Raw genomic sequence first — 17,667 nt, 5'->3', positions numbered from 1 at the left:
AACACACACAAACAATAAATAACGTAATGATAAAAGTTAATTGGGAGATAAGAGAAATATTCTCACGTAACCCCTCATCTAGTGGAGCTGTGACAGTGAGAAACATTGTTGTCATTGTGCAACAGTGAGCACACGTGTGCTAGGGCTGCTCAAAGCCAGAAAACAGCTCTCCATAAAACAAACACACTTTTAAAAATAAAGACCATTAAGCCGGGTGTGGTGGGCATGCCTTTAATCCCAGCACCCAGGAGGCAGAGGCGACGTGTCAGACTCACAAGCAGCTTTATCACACGGATCATAAAATCCTGCAGGTTGCGAGGGAGGGGGGAGTTTGACCTTCTTTTGAAGAGGGCTTGAATCAAGTACAAGCAGGGAGACTTAGATCTTAGAAAAAGACGAAGTCTCGTAAAGTAAGTGAACTATGTTTTCACAGAACACTGAAGCTACTTTTAATCATAGTCACAGGGAGCTTTTGTTCTTAAAACGTGACAGTTTTTCCCAGTGTGGACCTAAAGAGACGGTGCCATATTTGCACCATAACGATCAGGTGAGTTAAATGGACTTGATTTTTGTTTTCTGGGTAATTCTCACAGAATAGGTTGTCATTTAAAACTTTAAAATCTCTCTCTCTCTCTCTCTCTCTCTCTCTCTCTGTTTCTGTCTCTGTCTCTGTCTGTCTGTCTGTCTGTCTCTCTCTCTCTCTCTCTCTCTCTCGTGTGTGTGTGTGTGTGTGTGTGTGTGTGTGTGTGTGTGTGTGTGTGTGTGTGTATACATACCATTTGTGTAGCGGTCAGAAGGGCAACCATAGGTACCAGTCCTAACTTCCTCTTTGAGATGGGATCTTTTGTTCTCCACTGTGCTGCACCAAGCTAGCTGGTCCTTGAGTGCCTGGCCTTCTCCTCTTTCCACCTCCCACTTTGCCATAGAACTGCTGAGATTGCAGGTATGTGCTGCTACGTCTGGTTTTCCTGGGGATCTACACTACATGGGTTTTGGGGCTCTCCTGTTTCCATGAGAAGTGCTTTGGGCATGGAATCCTTTTCAGGTGCCCTCTCTTTATGAGAGAGTCTCCTATGTCCCAGGCTGGCCTCCTTGGCAAGGGCTCCACTATCCTTTGCATCTTGTCCATTTCTATTGGCAACTCCTCGTCCAGATGTCCTAGCAAAGCTCCAACTAATAATTGCCTGTATCTCTGTCCTTTGCTTCTAGGGAGTGAGGGAAAGGTGTGAGCCCTGGCTATTGGAAGAACCCCCTTCTCTCTATAATATCCTATCCTGTGGTATCTGTAGGACTCCCATCCATCTTTAGTTCCCTGGTTTTTGAGACGAGGTTTCATGTGATACGGGCATAACCTCAAACTTGCCGTGTGGCTGATGATAGCCTTGAACCATGTCTCTGGTTTCCAATGGCTGAGATCATAGGCACACGCCTGCCATGTGTCTGCATCCACCCACTGGCAGAACTTGCCACCCTCACCTCCCATAGTCCTTAGTTTAAATGTCTTTCATGATTTTTACCATTATCCTTTTTAGAAGTGAGGAGGTATCCCAAAAACAATGGGCAGAGAGCTAGGCAGTTACTGATCAGTACACCAATTGCCACAGTGCCTACAGAACGTACTCACATCCCTGGATCTTCATACAGTATGCTCCCTAGAAGTGATTTTTGCCTCCCAAGATAATATAGTGGTCACTATAGATGGAGATGGTGTTGGAGAGTCTCACGTAAAGGGATGGCACCAAATAGTCCATCTAGGATTTCGGGAATGACAGGTGATTGTGCATAAGCATTCAGAGACCAGGGGAGGATGCTAGGAGCTTCCTGTATCATTTACCACAAGGCTCATTGAATCTGAAGTTCTCCATTTAGGTTAGGCTAGCAGGCCCACAAGTTGCTGGGAGCCACCTGCCTCTTTCTCCTCTCCCTCCTCCTCCTTCTCCCAGCCCTGAAGTTACAGGTGTTCATAGGCCATGCCTAGTTTTTTAGGTGGGTGTTGGGGATTTGAACTCAAGTTCTCTTGCCATCACAAGTACTTGTACCTGCTGGGACATTTCCACATCCCTGGGGAAATAATAAGTGAGGTCAATCTGTCCAATAAAACTCATATTTGAAATCCAGATGATAAAGTTAGTATTTTAAGCCCAGCTGCTTTGGTCACTGGAGGAGGCAGTGGGTTGTCGGATTTTTTTTTTTTTTTAAATTCTGTCTTGCACTGTTCACTAAGTTATCTGGTCTGTGGAAAATTTAGAAATCTTGGGAGGTTCTGTGGAGTTAATTTTTAACTCTTTGGGGAGGGGTTTCGAAACAGGGTTCCTCTGTGTAGCCTAGGCTGTCCTGGAATAGCTTTGTAGACCAGGCTGGCCTTGAACTCACAGAGATCTGCCTGCCTCTCCCTAGGTGCCATCCTGCTCAGTTTAATTCTTGAACTGAACAGTGAGTGAGGAGACCACAGTCCATAGAAGTAGAATATTCTAGAACAAGCCAGTATCAGAGCGAAGCAGGAGCTCAGGTGCTTGCCTGGGTGTGTTCTTGCTGCTGTTCCTAGTGTAGTGCTGTGATGGGCAGAAGCCAGAAGACAATGTCTTAGGAGTTAAGCACAAATATACACCGTAGCAAAAGCTCCTTCCCCACACAGTCATGTGGCATTTCTTCAATGCCTGCTGTATAAACCTGTAGCAGCAGAATGTTCCAGATCTCTAGGGAGTGTTATCTTTACTCCAACCTCCTACAGCAACAGGCCCTCTGGGGCATGAGTCCAGAAAACTGTAACCAGAAGTGTCCTCAGTTTCATTCTTTCTTGTTTGTTTGTTTTTGTTTTTCTAGACAGGGTTTCTCAGTGTAGCCTTGGCTGAGCTGGACTCACTTTGTAGACCAGGTTGGCCTCGAACTCACAGTGATCCACATGCCTCTGCCTCCCAAGTGCTGGGATTACAGGTGTGTGCCACCATGCCTGGCCTCAGTTTCATTCTTAAATTTGGCACAGTGGCCTTTATTTATTTATTTATTTATTTATGCTTGGTTTTGTTTTGTTTTTTTTCTGAGAGTTTCTCTGTGTAGCCTTGACTATGCTGGACTCGCTTTGTAGACCAGGCTGTCCTTGAACTCACAGTGATCTGCCTGCCTCTGCCTCTCAAGTGCTGGGATTAAAGGTGTGCACCACCACACCCAGCATACAAAGCATTTTTAAAGGGAATCTGATACTCAGGCTGGGGATGTGACTGGGTGGAGTGCTTGCATAGCATGCACAAGGCAATGAGAAAGTCATCCGATCAGCTGGATTTGATTCTCAGTGCTGCAGAAACTCCTCCACTTAGTGGGTCATCCTTCCTACCTCAGCACCCGGGAGGTAAGCTCAAAAGTGCCATGTCATGTCACCCTCTGCTGCTAAGTGAATCTGAGGCCAGCTTGGGATACACTGAAACCCTGTCTCAAAAAAGTAAGGTTCTGCCAGGCATAGTGGCACTCAGGAGGCAGAAGCATGTGGATCGCTGTGAGTTTGAGACCAGCCTGGTCTATACAGTGAGTCCAGGACAGCCAAGGCTACGTAGAAACCCTGTCTGGAAAAAGAAAAACAAAACAGAAACCAAAAAAAAAAAAAAAAAAAAAGAAAGAAAGTAAGTAAGGGTCTCGTCCTCCACTGACTGAGACAACTGTGCCGTGACAAGCAGCCTGAGCAAACCCAAACCCTGGAACCCTCACCTTGCTGTGTTTCTGAGATTCCACAATGATTGGCTGTCTACTTTGACTTGTCCCCAGTGAGATCTTACCAGGGAAGATGGAGGTGTCAAGGTAAAGAAGGAGAGAAAAGAATCCAGCAGACGCTGTTGTTACCAAAGCTGAGGAAAGTGAGCAATTAAGACAACAAAAATTGCCTCAGAGGTCCATCGACTAACAGGAAGTGCGCTAAGCTTCCCATCCCAGGACTGTCAGGGTTGCTCTTGGTTGCTAATGTCATGAGATTAAGAAATGCTTATGGGATGAGTACAGCTTACCTCTGGGTGGGAGGTTGTTTCCAGACTGTTAGACTGTGAGGGAGCTGACCTACTGAGTGGGCTCATACTTAATGTGGTCATAATATGATATTTATTGGGAGTGATGAAAAGTGGGACTTGGTGTCTAGCAGAGGAAGTAGGTCGCCACTCATGTGTCCTTGGGGCTTTGTCCACTCCTGGATCCTCCTCCTCTCTGTTCCCTACTCAACAAGAGGCGGAGTCCAGCCTCTTCCACCCGCTTTTCTATTTGTTCTGTGGCCAAGATAGTCTATCAAGTGCCTGAGGCTAAGGGATCATGGGACTGAATGCCCTGAAACCATGTCCCCAAACAAATCATTTCTCACTCGGATTGTTTACACGAGGCATTCCATTACTGCAAGGCAAAGATAGCTGGACTTGAAAATCCTGCACAGAATACTGCAACTCCTGGAAGAAACAGGAAACTCCAGTATAACAAGACAATTGCTAGTTCCTGGTCCATGAACCCTTCATAGCCAGTCTACCTGAGGAATATATTATTCTTGTTTAGTTTGTCAGGGCTGGGGATTGAACTGATGGCCTGTGTACACCAACCAAGTGTTCTAACACTGAGTAATAATTTCAGCCCAGGATTAGACTATTACAAAGAGATGGGGACATTTAATCTTATTTTTTTCCCCCGTTTGTATCAGTTTTTTTTTTTCATGGTTGTTTTTGTGAAACATTGCAAGATAGGTTAGAAAAAAGGACAATTCAGGGATGCAGGAAAGGAAAGGAACCCCTTTCATCCCAGAGTTTGGTTGACGTCTTTCACAGGCTGAGAGTCAGGAATTCAAGAATAATTAGCATTTGCTGTGAAGGTTACAGACAGACAGGGATTCTGGCTCATCTAGAGATAGTCATATTTAAGGTCTGAACATTTGTGGTCACATTTCTTTCCCAACTGTAAACTTGAAATTTTTGGAGAATCTTAAAAATAAAACTATAAGCCTTGTTTACTGTAAAAAAAAAAAAAACCTTACCTTTTTTTTTTTTTAATTTTCTTTCTTTTTGGTTCTGTGGAACTCTGGCTCTCCTGGAAGTCACAGAGATCCACCTACCTCTGCTTACCAAGTGCCAGGATTAAAGGGATGAGCCACTACATCTGGTGCTAAAAAACATCTTAACTTCCTTGCAAAACTCTTTGTGTGAAAGACACTTTTATCTACGAATCCTCTCGAGAAGCCCACGGTCACTCTGGGGTACGAACAGTCCCTTTCCCGAGCGACTCCTACAATGTTCATGCTGAAATCTAAAATTAAAAAAATAAATAAATAAACACTAGTTGTGCATCATGCTGACTCATCCTGAAATTCTCTTCTGCAGTGCACTTAAGAGCCACAGCCTCGCTTGAGTAGGAGAGAAAGGCTCTGGGAACTCAAACTACTACAGGCAGCGGTGCAAGGCTGGGTCTTGGCCTCTGCCCCACTACAGCTCCGGAGTTGGCATTTACTCATTTTGCTATCAGATTCCTGCAGCATCTCACCTGCACGTGTGACTCCTATCTACTCGCATGTGTGAAGAAGTTAGTTTAAGCGGTCCCTTGACGAACAATTTCTCATGCGTACTAGGAAATACATAGTTAAATTATGGGATTTCATAAGAAGTTCTGCTTAGGCCAAGGCAAACAACAATCAATCCAGACAATAAGTAACAGTAGAACGGAAAGAGGTGAGACGTTTATGTCCTTATCAACTGCACTCATGTGGCTGCTGTCTTTCGTTGCTCCTAATTCATGTGGAGGAAGGTGTAGTTTGATATGTGGGTTTTGAAGAAAGAAATGTCCCCCATATGTTAGAGTGGGGATGTTCTCTCTTTCAGGAAAGGCTTTGTGCCCAGGGACAGCTGTGTGATGGGAGAAAGTGAGGCAAGAAGCCTACAGTGATTCTGCTAAGCCAGTGTCTAGGCTAGTCAGTGTCTAACTGAAAAGCAACAGATTAGTAAAACACTTGGCTGGAATTCTGAAGCCACAGTAAACAAAGGCTATCATTAGAAAATAAAGTTCCTTTATTGTTTCATTTTGAGATGGGCGTCCCCCTATCTTGCGCAGGCTTATCTCAAACTCCCAAACGCACATGCAATCCCTGCACTTCTGTAGTCCTAATAGCTGAGTGTGCTGGCTAGCCTTATGTCAACTTGACACTAGCTGGAGTCATCTGAGAGGAGGGAGTCTCAACTAAGAAACTGCCTCCCGAGGATTGGGCTGTAGGGCATTTTCCTAATTAGTGACTGATGGGGAGGGCCCAGCCCATTGTGGGTGATGCCACTTAATGTCTGGTAGTTCTGAGTTCTATAAGAAAGTAGGCTAGGAGTGGCAAGTCAGTAAGCAGCACTCCTCCACGGCCTCTGCATCAGCTCCTGTCTCCAGGTTCCCACCCGGTTGAATCCCTGCCTTAGCTTCCTTCATTAGACTGACTCAGGATATCTAAGCCAAATAAGCCCTCTCTTCCACAAGTTCACGGTGTTTCGTCATAGCAATAGTTACTGTAAGACACTGGGATTACAGGAGTATGCCATCACACCCAGGGTGATACTTTTAATTCTGTCTGGCTTCTAACACTGTCTCCCTGTTTGCTCCTAACTCAAAATCTCAGAGATGGTGGGAAGGTGAATTCCACAGAACCAGTGAGCATGGATTTGACTGTTTTATGGCCAGGTCACTACGGCCCTAAACACATAGCATTTAAGAGTTGAGCTGTGGTGACCGAGCTGAGAAGATACCTTGGGGCTAGGTGGCCATTCTCTTCCTATTGGTCCCTTGATGGGTAGTCAAATGACAAGCTGGTGGGGTGGTGGCCCTTGCAGTGTTGGGTGTCCTCTTCTTTATGGGGGTCACAGATGAGGGTGTTACACTCTTTATCAGCCAGTTGTAAGCTCTCAAAGTTTTAGTTTTACCATACTCGTTCTCATATGACACCGTATGTCTAGGCTGCTTTGGTGAATTTATAAGTGGTGCCTTTTTATCTTTAGGAATAAGTTATTTATCAGTCCGTGCTTCGTGACAGGTGTCGGCGTCCATGTGCACAATGAGATGTGGACGCATCCCGCCTCTATTATGGACTCAAACTGGAGCCAGACACCACGGGTAAAATAAATTGCCTCAGGCAAGACACAACCTTACACTGGCTTACACAGCATGTGTGAACTTAGAGCAGGCTCACAAAGAAGCACCTGGGTGGTTTGGAGAATGTCCCATATATGTGTAACCAGCCTCCTTCATCCCGTTTTGTTGTCCAGTCTAGCATGGCTGCCAGCGCTTCATGATATGACTGGTCATTGGTCCATCACTGTGTCTCTAATTCTGGCCTCAGGGAAAGAACACCACAAGCTCCTTAGGGGCCCAATCCAATCTTCCATTGAGTCCGCACAGCCCATCAAGGACTAAGTTGGTATGAACTCTATGTCATGGAACACAATGAGATGAACTAGAGACAGAACAAAGTCAGGGTAGGTTTAGATATGGCTCCTCTGAGACCTCAGGCTCAGGACAGTTCTAGGGTTTATCACAGGGCTGCTTCTCCTCTCTTTGTGACAGGAAACTGCTCTGACCCTTTATGCTAAGGTTTGAACTCCATGTTTGTATTGGTTAGGTTTTCTGTTTGTTTGTTAAACTACACACAAATCTAGCAATGTCTTCAAAGAGGAGAACCCCAATTGAGACAACGCCTCCATCAGATTGTCCTGTAGGTGCTTTTATGGTTAGTGCTTTTTATGGCAACGGAGAAGCACGCTAGGACAACATTTACACTGCTTGTGCAGAGGAAAGAATTTTCTTCTCTTTTCCATTCCTCCTGCCTTGCCTCCCTCCAATTAGCCCGTGTCTGCCTTCTTCCAGAAAGACTGATAGGAAATGGGTGTTTATGAGAAATCTCCTGGCCCATTCTTCCTCCCACCCACCCTCATATGGTCCTTTGATCCCGACAGGATGTTCATAAAGAAAACAATCCAACATCAATGCCTTCCCAAAGTTTGTCTTACCTAGTCTTGAAAACAGGAAGAGCAGATGTTTCCCGGCAGCCTCATTCCTCTCTGTGGTCCCTTCCACAGAATGAGGTGACTATGAGGAATCTTGTCTCTCCTGTAGGATTCTACAACTAGTCTTCTTGGCCCCATCTGGAAACACACACAATCAGTAAGGAGAAAAGTAATACAACTGTTTACTATTAAATCTTCAGAGACATAATCTATACTAAAGTAATAAGAAATCTTCAGAAGGCTGGCTGTGGCGCACTCCTTTAATCCCACCACTGGGAGGCAGAGGTAGGTGGATCTCTGAGTTCAAAACCAGCCTGTTCTACAAAGCAAGTCCAGGACAGCCAGGGGTACAAAAGAAATCCTGTTTCAAAGCTCCTCCAGCAACACCCCCCCCCCCGAAGAAATCTGCAGACACATAAATCCAATTCATATGGTCATCCAGAACATTTAGCTGCCTTCTATCAACATCTGTACAGAGCTTTCCTGCTTTTTTGATTTATAATTAAGCTACTAAACTATGTTGGACAGAGAAGAGAAGGCTTAACAGTGAAGAGCACTTGCTGCTCTTGATTCAGTTTCCAGCGCTGACATGGAACCTCATAACCCAATTCCAGCCCCAGAAGATGTGAGGCCCTCTTCTGGCCTCTGTGGGTACTGCATACACCTGGTACACATACATGTGTGCAGATAAGACACACATACACATAAAAAATAAAAACAAATAGGTCTTTTTGTAAATCTGAAAATGTTTCTCAAGCTTAGTTTTTCCAAAAGTAAGGCTACTAAAACTTTTCTCCCAATTTAAAAAAAAGTATTTGTTTTTATTTTATGTTCATTGGTATTTTACCTGCATGTATGTCTATGCAAAGGTGTCAGATTTTAGAGTTACAGACAGTTGTAAGCTGCCATGTGGGTGCTGGGAATTGAACTCAGGTCCTCTGGAAGAGCAGTCAATGCTTCTAACCACTGAGCATCTCTCCAGCACCTGCCCCTCCAGTTTTTTAATAATTGTAATCAAAGTTACTAAAATACTATAGAATTCTGTAACACTTATTCGTCTCTTGACTGAAGACATCTATGCTTAGAACCTGTTTATAAAAAGTCTTTAATTGTGGTGTTTTTGATGATATACAGTTTGTATCTCTGTGAGTGCCTGTTGTCTGCCAAGCCCAGAATGCCCATTTTGTATAGCTTGCTATAACACAAGCATGCTCATCTCCAGAAGGCAGCAGAACAGACTGCACATTCCAGCTTTATATCACATAAGGGCTCACGTGGCCCCACATAACTTTGCCTGTTATGCATTCTGATATGGCCACAAGCCTGTGAGGACTGGGGAGTGGAATGTGGTGGTTTGAATGGAAATAGCACCCATAGGTTCCTAGGGATTGACACTATTAGGAGGTTTGCCTTTGTTGGAGGAAAGGTGTCACTAGGGATAGGTTTTCGGGTCTCAAAAGCCCAAGCCTCATTCCTCTCTGTGGTCCCTTCCACAGAATGAGGTGACTGAGGAATCTTGTCTCTCCTGTAGGATTCTACAACTAGTCTTCTTGGCCCCATCTGGAAACACACACAATCAGTAAGGATTGTGTGTTAAATCTTTTCCTTTATAAGAGTTGTGGTGGTCGTGGTGTCTTCACAGCAATAAAACCCCAACTAAGAAACCTGTGTGGCCGGGTGCTGTGGTGCACATCTTTAATCCCAGCACCCAGGAGGCAGAGGAAGGCCAATTGATGTGAGTTCAAGACCAGCTGGTCTACAAAGGGAGTCCATAACAGCCAAGGCTAACACAGAGAGACTCTATCTTGAAAAACCAAAAAGAAAGAAAAGAAAGAAAAAAGAAACCTGTGTGGTTTTTGTGTTTGTTTTGTTTTGTTTTATTGATACAGGCTTCCTCTGTGTATCCTTGACTGTCCTGGAATCCCTTTGTAGACCAGATTGGCCTTGAACTCACAGTGATCCACCCACCTCTGCCTCCCGAGTGGCTGGGATTAAAGGCATGTGCCACCATGCCCGGCCCAAACCTGTGTGTTTTATGTCACATGTCTGTATGCATCTGCTCATGGTTTGGACTTTTTCTGAGTTGTAAACTCAAGTGTTCCCTGTGCATTTCTTATCCTGGAGTTAGATGCAGTGCCAGTGTTTGAATCTGAATGCAGACCATAGCAGCTGGGTGTTCACCACCACTAGTTGCTGTATCATTTCATTTTCTGTGAGTCTAACTAAATTTAACTGTAGTTCAATATCTACAAGGCTGGTGGGAAAACTCTATCTTCAGTTTTACTTGAGAAAGTTCCATCCTTCAGATTATGCCACAATTGAGGAAGCACAAGAGTATAATGTTGAGAAAGTTTAGGAAATACCTTTAGGCTTTGACTCATCTTGATAACCATGGTTGCTTATGCTTAAATCTGTCTGATTCTTTGAAAGATCCTACTTTGTGATGTGGCTAGAACATACTGATCCCAGAGACAAGCCTTCCTTCTGTCCTTTCCAAAATGATTAATAGGGTGGATCTCATGTTCCTGCCACACACACACACAACATATACAAACACACACCTCATATACACAAACACATCACACGCACTACCCACATACATTACACACACAGTGCACATACACACTGCACACACAAACATATACCCACCCCATATACACAAACACATCACATACACTACATACATATACTACACACAATATACATGCCCACACTACATACATATAATGCACATACACACCACATACACAAACACACAAACACCACACATACACACATAGTCACTACATATACACACACACCATCCATCCATACTACACACACACACACACACACACACACACATATACATACAAACATACAGAAACACACACACTACCACAAAGACCTCCAGAGGGCCGTCTCCTCCCCCTTCCCAGCCTCTTTCCTGAACACCATAATCTTTTCATCACAATAGGCAGAAAGGGGCCAGAGAGACTGGCTTGCTGTGACTTTAGCCCCTAGGGACAAGATCACAAAGGTGTTGTTCTCACATAAAAATGAGAGAGGGAGAATACAATCAGGAAAGGCTCTCAAGGGCTGATTATCTTCCTGACTTTTCCAAAGCAGTTGAAACAAGACACAGACTAACATTTGCCAGTGCAGGTTAAAAGTGCAGGTGTAAGTGGACCAGGGAAGCCGCGCCCGTCTCTGAATTGGCTGGTGTGCTTGGTCATGGTCTGTTGGTGAGGACTAACCAGAAGCTCTCTGAGTGAAGAAAATATCTCATTCCATGGTGCTGGCAAATTTCTGTGGTTTGGATGCTACCCTTATGACCAATTTCATTTTTACTTAATTACTTTTTGTTTTGTTTTTCAGACAAGGTCTGCCTACGTAGCTGGCCATTCTGGAACCCACTATGTAGAACAGGCTGTCCTTGAACTCAAAGAGATCTGCCAGCATCAGCCACCCAGATTCTGGCATTAAAGGCATACACCACCACACCCAGCTAAAATTGTGCTATGTGTTTGTTTGTTTTGTTTTGTTTAAATAAGGTCTCTTTATGTAGCCCTGGTTGTCCTCGAACTCACTATATAGACCAGACTGGCTTCGAACTCACAGAGATCTGCCTGTCTCTGTCTCCCTAGTGCTGGTATTAAAGGCATGTGCTCACGCCCAGCCCCCGTTATGGCTAATTTTTTTAGAGTGCTTTTATTCATAATTGCCAGAATCTGGAAAAAACCTAGATGTCCTTCAACAGAAAAATGGATAAAGAAACAGCGGTACATTTACACAATGGGGAACTACTCAGCTATCAAAAACAAGGAAATCTCGAAATTTGTAGGCAAATGAATGGAAGTAGAAATGACCATCCTGAGTGAGGTAACCCAGACCCAGAAAGACATGTGTGGTATATACTCACTTATAAGCGGATATTAGCCACATAATACAGGATAACCACAGTACAACACACAGACCTAAAGAAGCCATATAACGAGGACTCTAGGGTTCTTTTGTACATGAATGTAACAAAGAAGGCAGCCATCCAAGGAAGGTTGTTTGATTTCAGAAAAAATGTAAATAAAGGTCAGTAAGGATGTACTAAATATTTCAGAGTAGCCTTTTCCCAGAACTTCCTCAGGACAGACCAATTTAAACACAATTGCCTGGCACACACTGTAGATTATATCTGGGAAGGTACAAAAATCAGGGCAGCAGGTCATATCCAGATTTAGGCATTATGGCTAATTTTTAAACCACGATTTTGCTTGCAAATTTTCTGAATATAAATCTCTGAGAACTGTTTGACTCTCTGGCCAAATAGCACCACTTAAACACTTAGGCTAACCCTAATGTCCTCGGCTTCTTCACTTGCCACAGCACCTGCTTGATTAAACCCTTACCCAAGTGCATTTCACCTTCACAATTCCATAAATGCCACTATTTATACCCTCAGACATTTGGTCAGGAGAACTCTGTATTGATGCATTATAATCATATAAAGTTGTCCTTGGGACTGAAGCTGCTTCTTGTGGCATGCCGTGCCTGTCAGGGCTGAGAGCATGGAAGCTTATCCTTAGCCTTCAGTTGCTTCAGGCTACTTTCCAGCTCTGAAGGAACTTCTTTCTTCTCAAGGACTTGTCCTGATGGCACTTCTCTGTAAGCGTGACTGACGCATATCACTCTGGCATGTGGCTGCAGATGTATTACAATCGATGGACACATCCTGAGCGTGTGGTGTGTAAGGAGGCCCCTCAGACTGCAGAGGGAGAGCCAGTCTTCTGTCGGTTACATCCCTGTGAGTTATTTTTAAAATATTCCGAGTATGATGGCTCAAAGCTGAAATTCCAGCACTTGGAGTTCAGGTTGGAGAATTGCTGAGGTCAAGGTCAGTCTGGGCTGCATAGTGAGTTCCAGGGACAGCCTAGGGTACATCGTGAGTTCCAGGGCAGCCTGGGCTACAGTGTGAAGTTAGTAACTAAAGCAGGGCTGGAGTATTAGCACAGAAAGGAACGTTTGCCTGGCATGCATGAGTCCATGGGTTTGGTCCCCAGCATTGCAAAATGTAGCATCCAAAATGAAGTCTCCAGCCACGGCGGCACATGCTTTGTATGCCAGCACAGGAGAGGCTGAGGCGATCGTTTCAGGCTTGAGGCCAGTTTTCAGGCCCACTAAGATTTGTCTTAAAAAAAACAAAAACAAAAACAAAAACAAATAAACCAAATGCCTCTCCATAAACAACATATGGGACATGTTTTTCATGTAGGCCTGTCACATCTTCAGCCACACAGAAGGTTAAACAATAAAAAACTGGGCCAGGCATGGTGGCGCACACCTTTAATCCCAGCATGTGGGAGGCAAAGGCAGGAGGATTGCCAGCCTGGTCTACAACAGGACAGCCAAGGTTAACAAGAGAGACCCTGTCTTAATAAACCAAAAATAAATAAATAAATAAATAAATTAAATTTAAAAACAAACAACAACAACAACAACAAAACTAAAGCAAGCCGGGTATGGCAGCGCATGCCTTATAATCCTAGCACTCAGGAGGCAGAGGCAGGCATATTGTTGTGAGTTCGAGGCCGGCCTGGTCTTCAAAGTGAGTCCAGGACAGCCAAGGCTACACAGAGAAACCTTGTCTCAGAAAAATGAATAAATAAATAAAAATAAAAAAATAAAAACAAAAAAATATTAAAGCAAACACAAAGGACACTTCAACGTCCCTAGGAGGCTAGTGCAGAATTCAAAACTGACATTGACCAGACCCTTACTCTTCTCACCAACCTCGGCTTCCCCGAAGGCCTTCTTGTTTGTGATGGGTCTACTCCATCTGCGTGACAGCCTTCTGAGTGCACCGGAGCTTTGCATGACGTCACTTAGCCAGGGAGCAGAGGGAAAATGGCTGAACCGCCATGTGAGGACTTGTGAGCGCAGGTTCTGCTCTACAGGGTGTTCTCCCAGCAGGGGCACCTTGCTCTAACCTTCTGCAGCCACCCCATTCCCTGGGTTCTGTTATCTCACTTGGCTCAGCGAAGAGCAATAGTAAGTGGTGTTTGTAAAATGGCATTAGCTTCCCTGTATCCATTGCAGAATTGTTTGCAGCCGTAAAAGGTTTGGACATATCTAAGCATTAAAAAAAGACCCATCAGCCCCAAGGGTCCTTAACTAACTTTTATGTAGTGGAGTCTTGTGGAAAGAGCACTGGCTCCAGAATATGAACCTGCCTATAAAAGTGGAGGAAAGCTATAAGGAAACACATGAGACTGTATGCTGGCTTCCGGTCAAGGTGGACATCAAGTACCAGTGACTGGAATGCGAGAAATCCCACCGTATCCTTTCTACGTCTTTTTACTGCATATACTCATTGTGCGCTACCATTTCAATGCACAGAGACATCCATTTTTTTCAAATATATATTTTTTAAAACAATCAGGGTGATGAAAGATTTTTCTTCTAAACAATCCACGAATGTTCAATTCTGTATCATTAAATGCATCCACAGTGTTGTGTACCTCTTACCATCATCTATGTCCAAACATTTCATCAATGCCACCACAACCTCTGTTGCCACCTAAACATGAAATCCTTAGTTTCCCCGACTCTGGTCCTCAGTAACCTCTCCTCTACTTTGTCTCCATGGACGTGCCTCAGCTAGGCACTTCAAATACACAGGCTCTACAATATTTGTCCTCCTGTGGGCTGGTTTACCTCATTCTCCCATGTGTATTTATTTTTCTCTTTAGAAGAACACCTGCCCGTTGGATAAATAAAGTTATGAAAGTCTGAGGGTGGGAGGCGAGATGGCAGGGAGAGAGAAGGGAGGCACTTCTAGGATAAGTTGGAGACCTGCAGCAGTGTAGGCTTTTGGGAGGATGTGGGGGTGACTCTAGCTGAGACTCCTAGCAGTGGGGGACATGGAGACTGAAGTGGTCACCTCCTATAGCCAGAGGGAGGGGGCTACCAACCCACCCACAAAAAATCTTCAACCCAAAATCTGCCCTGCCTACAAGGAATGCAGAGATAAAGATGGAGCGGAGAGTGAAGGAAGGACCAGCCAATGACTGGCCCAGCTTGAGACCCACCCCATGGGAGAGAGCCAACCTGACACTATTAATGATACTCTTGCTCTGCCTAGGCAGACAAAAGCCTAACATAACTGTCCTCTGAGAGGCTCCACCCAGCAGCGGACCGAAACAGATGCTGAGACCCACAACCAACTGGTGGAGCTCAGGGAGTCTTGTGGAAGAGTTAGGGGAAGGATAGAGGGACCTGGAGGGGACAAGAATTCCACAAGGAGAGCAACAGAGTTAACTGAAGACCATGGGTGCTCACAGAGCCTGACCCACCAACCAAAGAGCATGCATGGACTGGACCCAGGCCCCCTACACATAGATAGCTTATGGGCAGCTTGGTCTTCATGTGGGTCCCCTAGCAAGTGGAGTGGGGGGGCAGCCTCTGACATGGACTCTGTTGCCTGCTTTTGGATCACTTCCCCCCCTATTTGGCTGCCTTGTCTGGCCTCAGTGGAAGAGGAGGTGCTTAGTCCTGATGTGACTTGATGTAGGGGGCGGGCTCCCCTTTTCTGAGGAGAAGGGGAGGAGGTAAAGGAGAAGAAGATGGGAGGGAAGGGTGGGAAAGGAGAGAGGGGCCTCGATGGGATGTAAAGTGAATAAACAAACAAACAAATACACCGGTCAGTTAAATAAACAATGAGAGTCTGAGGTTTCCTTAGCAACAGAGGGGACTTTTTTTTTTTTTTTTTTTTTTTTTGTCCTTTGTGAAATATGTGGCCATGCCTTGGACAAGACAGCACATGCTTCTGATGTTTCTAGAAACCCCACCATAATCTGTAAAAGGCTAAGCAGAGGGCTAGGGGTGTGGCTCTGTGGTAGAGTACCTGCTGAGCATGTGCAGGGCCATAGGTTAGATCTCCAGCAGTGATTAAAAAAAGACTTCAGCCATGCTGGGAGGTCAGCCATGCTGGGAGGTGTGTTCCTGCAAGCCCAGCTTTAGGGAGGTGCAGCCAGTGAGTGGTGGGTGAGTTCAAGGCCAGTGTGGGCTACCTACAAAAATACTGTTTACCTTTAAATCTCAGCACGAGGGAGGAAGAGGCAGATAGGTCTCTGTGAGTTAAAAGCCAGGCAGGTCTACACGTTGAGTTCCAGGCTAGCTAGGGATACATAGCAAAGCCATGTGAGCAAACAAAGAAGCCTTGTTAACTGCTGGCCTTTCCTGCTTACAAGTTAATGCCATCCTAATTTCACAAAACGAAGCCCAAAGGCTTTTATTTCCTGTGAGTCCCAGTTTGCATATGGCTCATATAGGTCATTACTTCATTTGTGAGCTTTTTTGTGTTTGTTTTGGTTTTTTGAGACAGGGTTTCCTCTATATAGCCCAGGCTGCCCTGGAACTCAGAGATCTGCCTGCCAAGTGCTGGAATTAGACATGTTCACTGCCCATACCTGATTTTGTTTTCTTTTTTGAGATAGGGTGTCTCTGTGTATCCTTGGCTGGTAATCACTTTGTAGACCAGACTGGCTTTGAACTCATTCCCAGAGAGCCACCTTACCTCTTGATCCCAGAGTACTAGGTTTAAAGGTGTATACTACGACCCCCAGATTTATGTGCTGTGTTTTTGAGAGTCTCATGTAGCCCAGGCTGGCCCCCAACTCACTGTGTAACTGAGGAAGATGCTGAACTGCTCCTCTGTCTCCGCTGCCCCACAAGTGCTTAGGGTTATAGGTCACATGCCACCACACAGATCTGAAACCAAATCTTTACCAAGGGCTCCCAGGAGCCTTTAGAGGGTCTATGAGTCCTTTCTGAAGTTGTGTGCAAATTGTGGTTGGTTTCTTTCTGATGTTCTTTTTATTTTGTGCCCAAGATTTTCAAAGTCACCAAAAAGACACTAAATAGGATAATTTATAAATGCTTCTGCTTCTCATGAAACACATTCAAAAATCCCTTTAAGGCCCATCAGCTTAATCTGTTTAAATGTGTGATGAATGCACCCATGCCAAAAGATAATTCACTGACACAGGTCTAACTTAAAAAAATCAGTGGACATAGTCGGGTGGTGGTGGCGCACACCTTTAATCCCAGCACTTGGGTGGCAGAAGCAGGAGGATCTCTCTGAGTTCGAGGCCAGCCTGGTCTACAGAGCGAGTTCCAGGACAGCTATAGTTGTTACACACACACACAAAAAAACCTGTCTCGAAAAACCAAGGAACCAAAAAAAAAAAAAAAAAAAAGAATCCCTGGAATTGACATACTTAATGAAAATAGCATTTAATATGGTGGGTCTCAGGGAGGACTGTACTATCAGGATACGTGACTAGCACAGCATGTCCATGAGAAATGAGTGAAAGACAGGCAGAGCATCCTCAAAAGAAAGAGCCGCTCTCTGGAACTGGACAGACAGTGCCTGGAGACTGTGCCCTCGTGGACAGAAAATTCCTCTCTGGGATGGGAAACAGTGGCCTAAATCTGTAGGACTTTTGTTTATTTGTTTGCTCAGTATTTTGTTTTGTTTTGAGACACACAGTAACCAAAGTAAATGTTGAGTTCTGCAAGGCGCAGCTCCTGTAGGAACCCATATAACAGATGGAGGGAGGTCAGGGCTAGGCACGGAGACTGGGGCAGGGGAGGGCAGTCTGCCAGCAGGGACATCTGGGCTGGGCTTTGGATTCACAAGGATTCTTGA

General features: G+C 44.9%; 1 long non-coding RNA gene across 2 annotated transcripts; it reads left to right on the top strand.

Moving 5' to 3' along the window:
- Positions 1-320: 320 nt before the first annotated feature.
- On the top strand, positions 321-11,639 carry LOC311595910. Of its 2 annotated transcripts, none has more exons than XR_014778611.1 (3): positions 321-547; positions 7,016-7,095; positions 11,343-11,639. It is a non-coding gene; the product is annotated as an uncharacterized lncRNA (long non-coding RNA). The 2 variants fall into 2 exon arrangements; XR_014778612.1 differs by having other exon boundaries at positions 6,981-7,095.
- Positions 11,640-17,667: the final 6,028 nt, after the last annotated feature.

This window comes from Acomys minous, assembly GCF_964271855.1.
Source record: "Acomys minous genome assembly, chromosome: 4".
Lineage (NCBI taxonomy): Eukaryota > Metazoa > Chordata > Mammalia > Rodentia > Muridae > Acomys > Acomys minous.
Note: the sequence above shows the minus strand (reverse complement) of the source record. Positions and strands in the feature narration are given on the sequence as shown.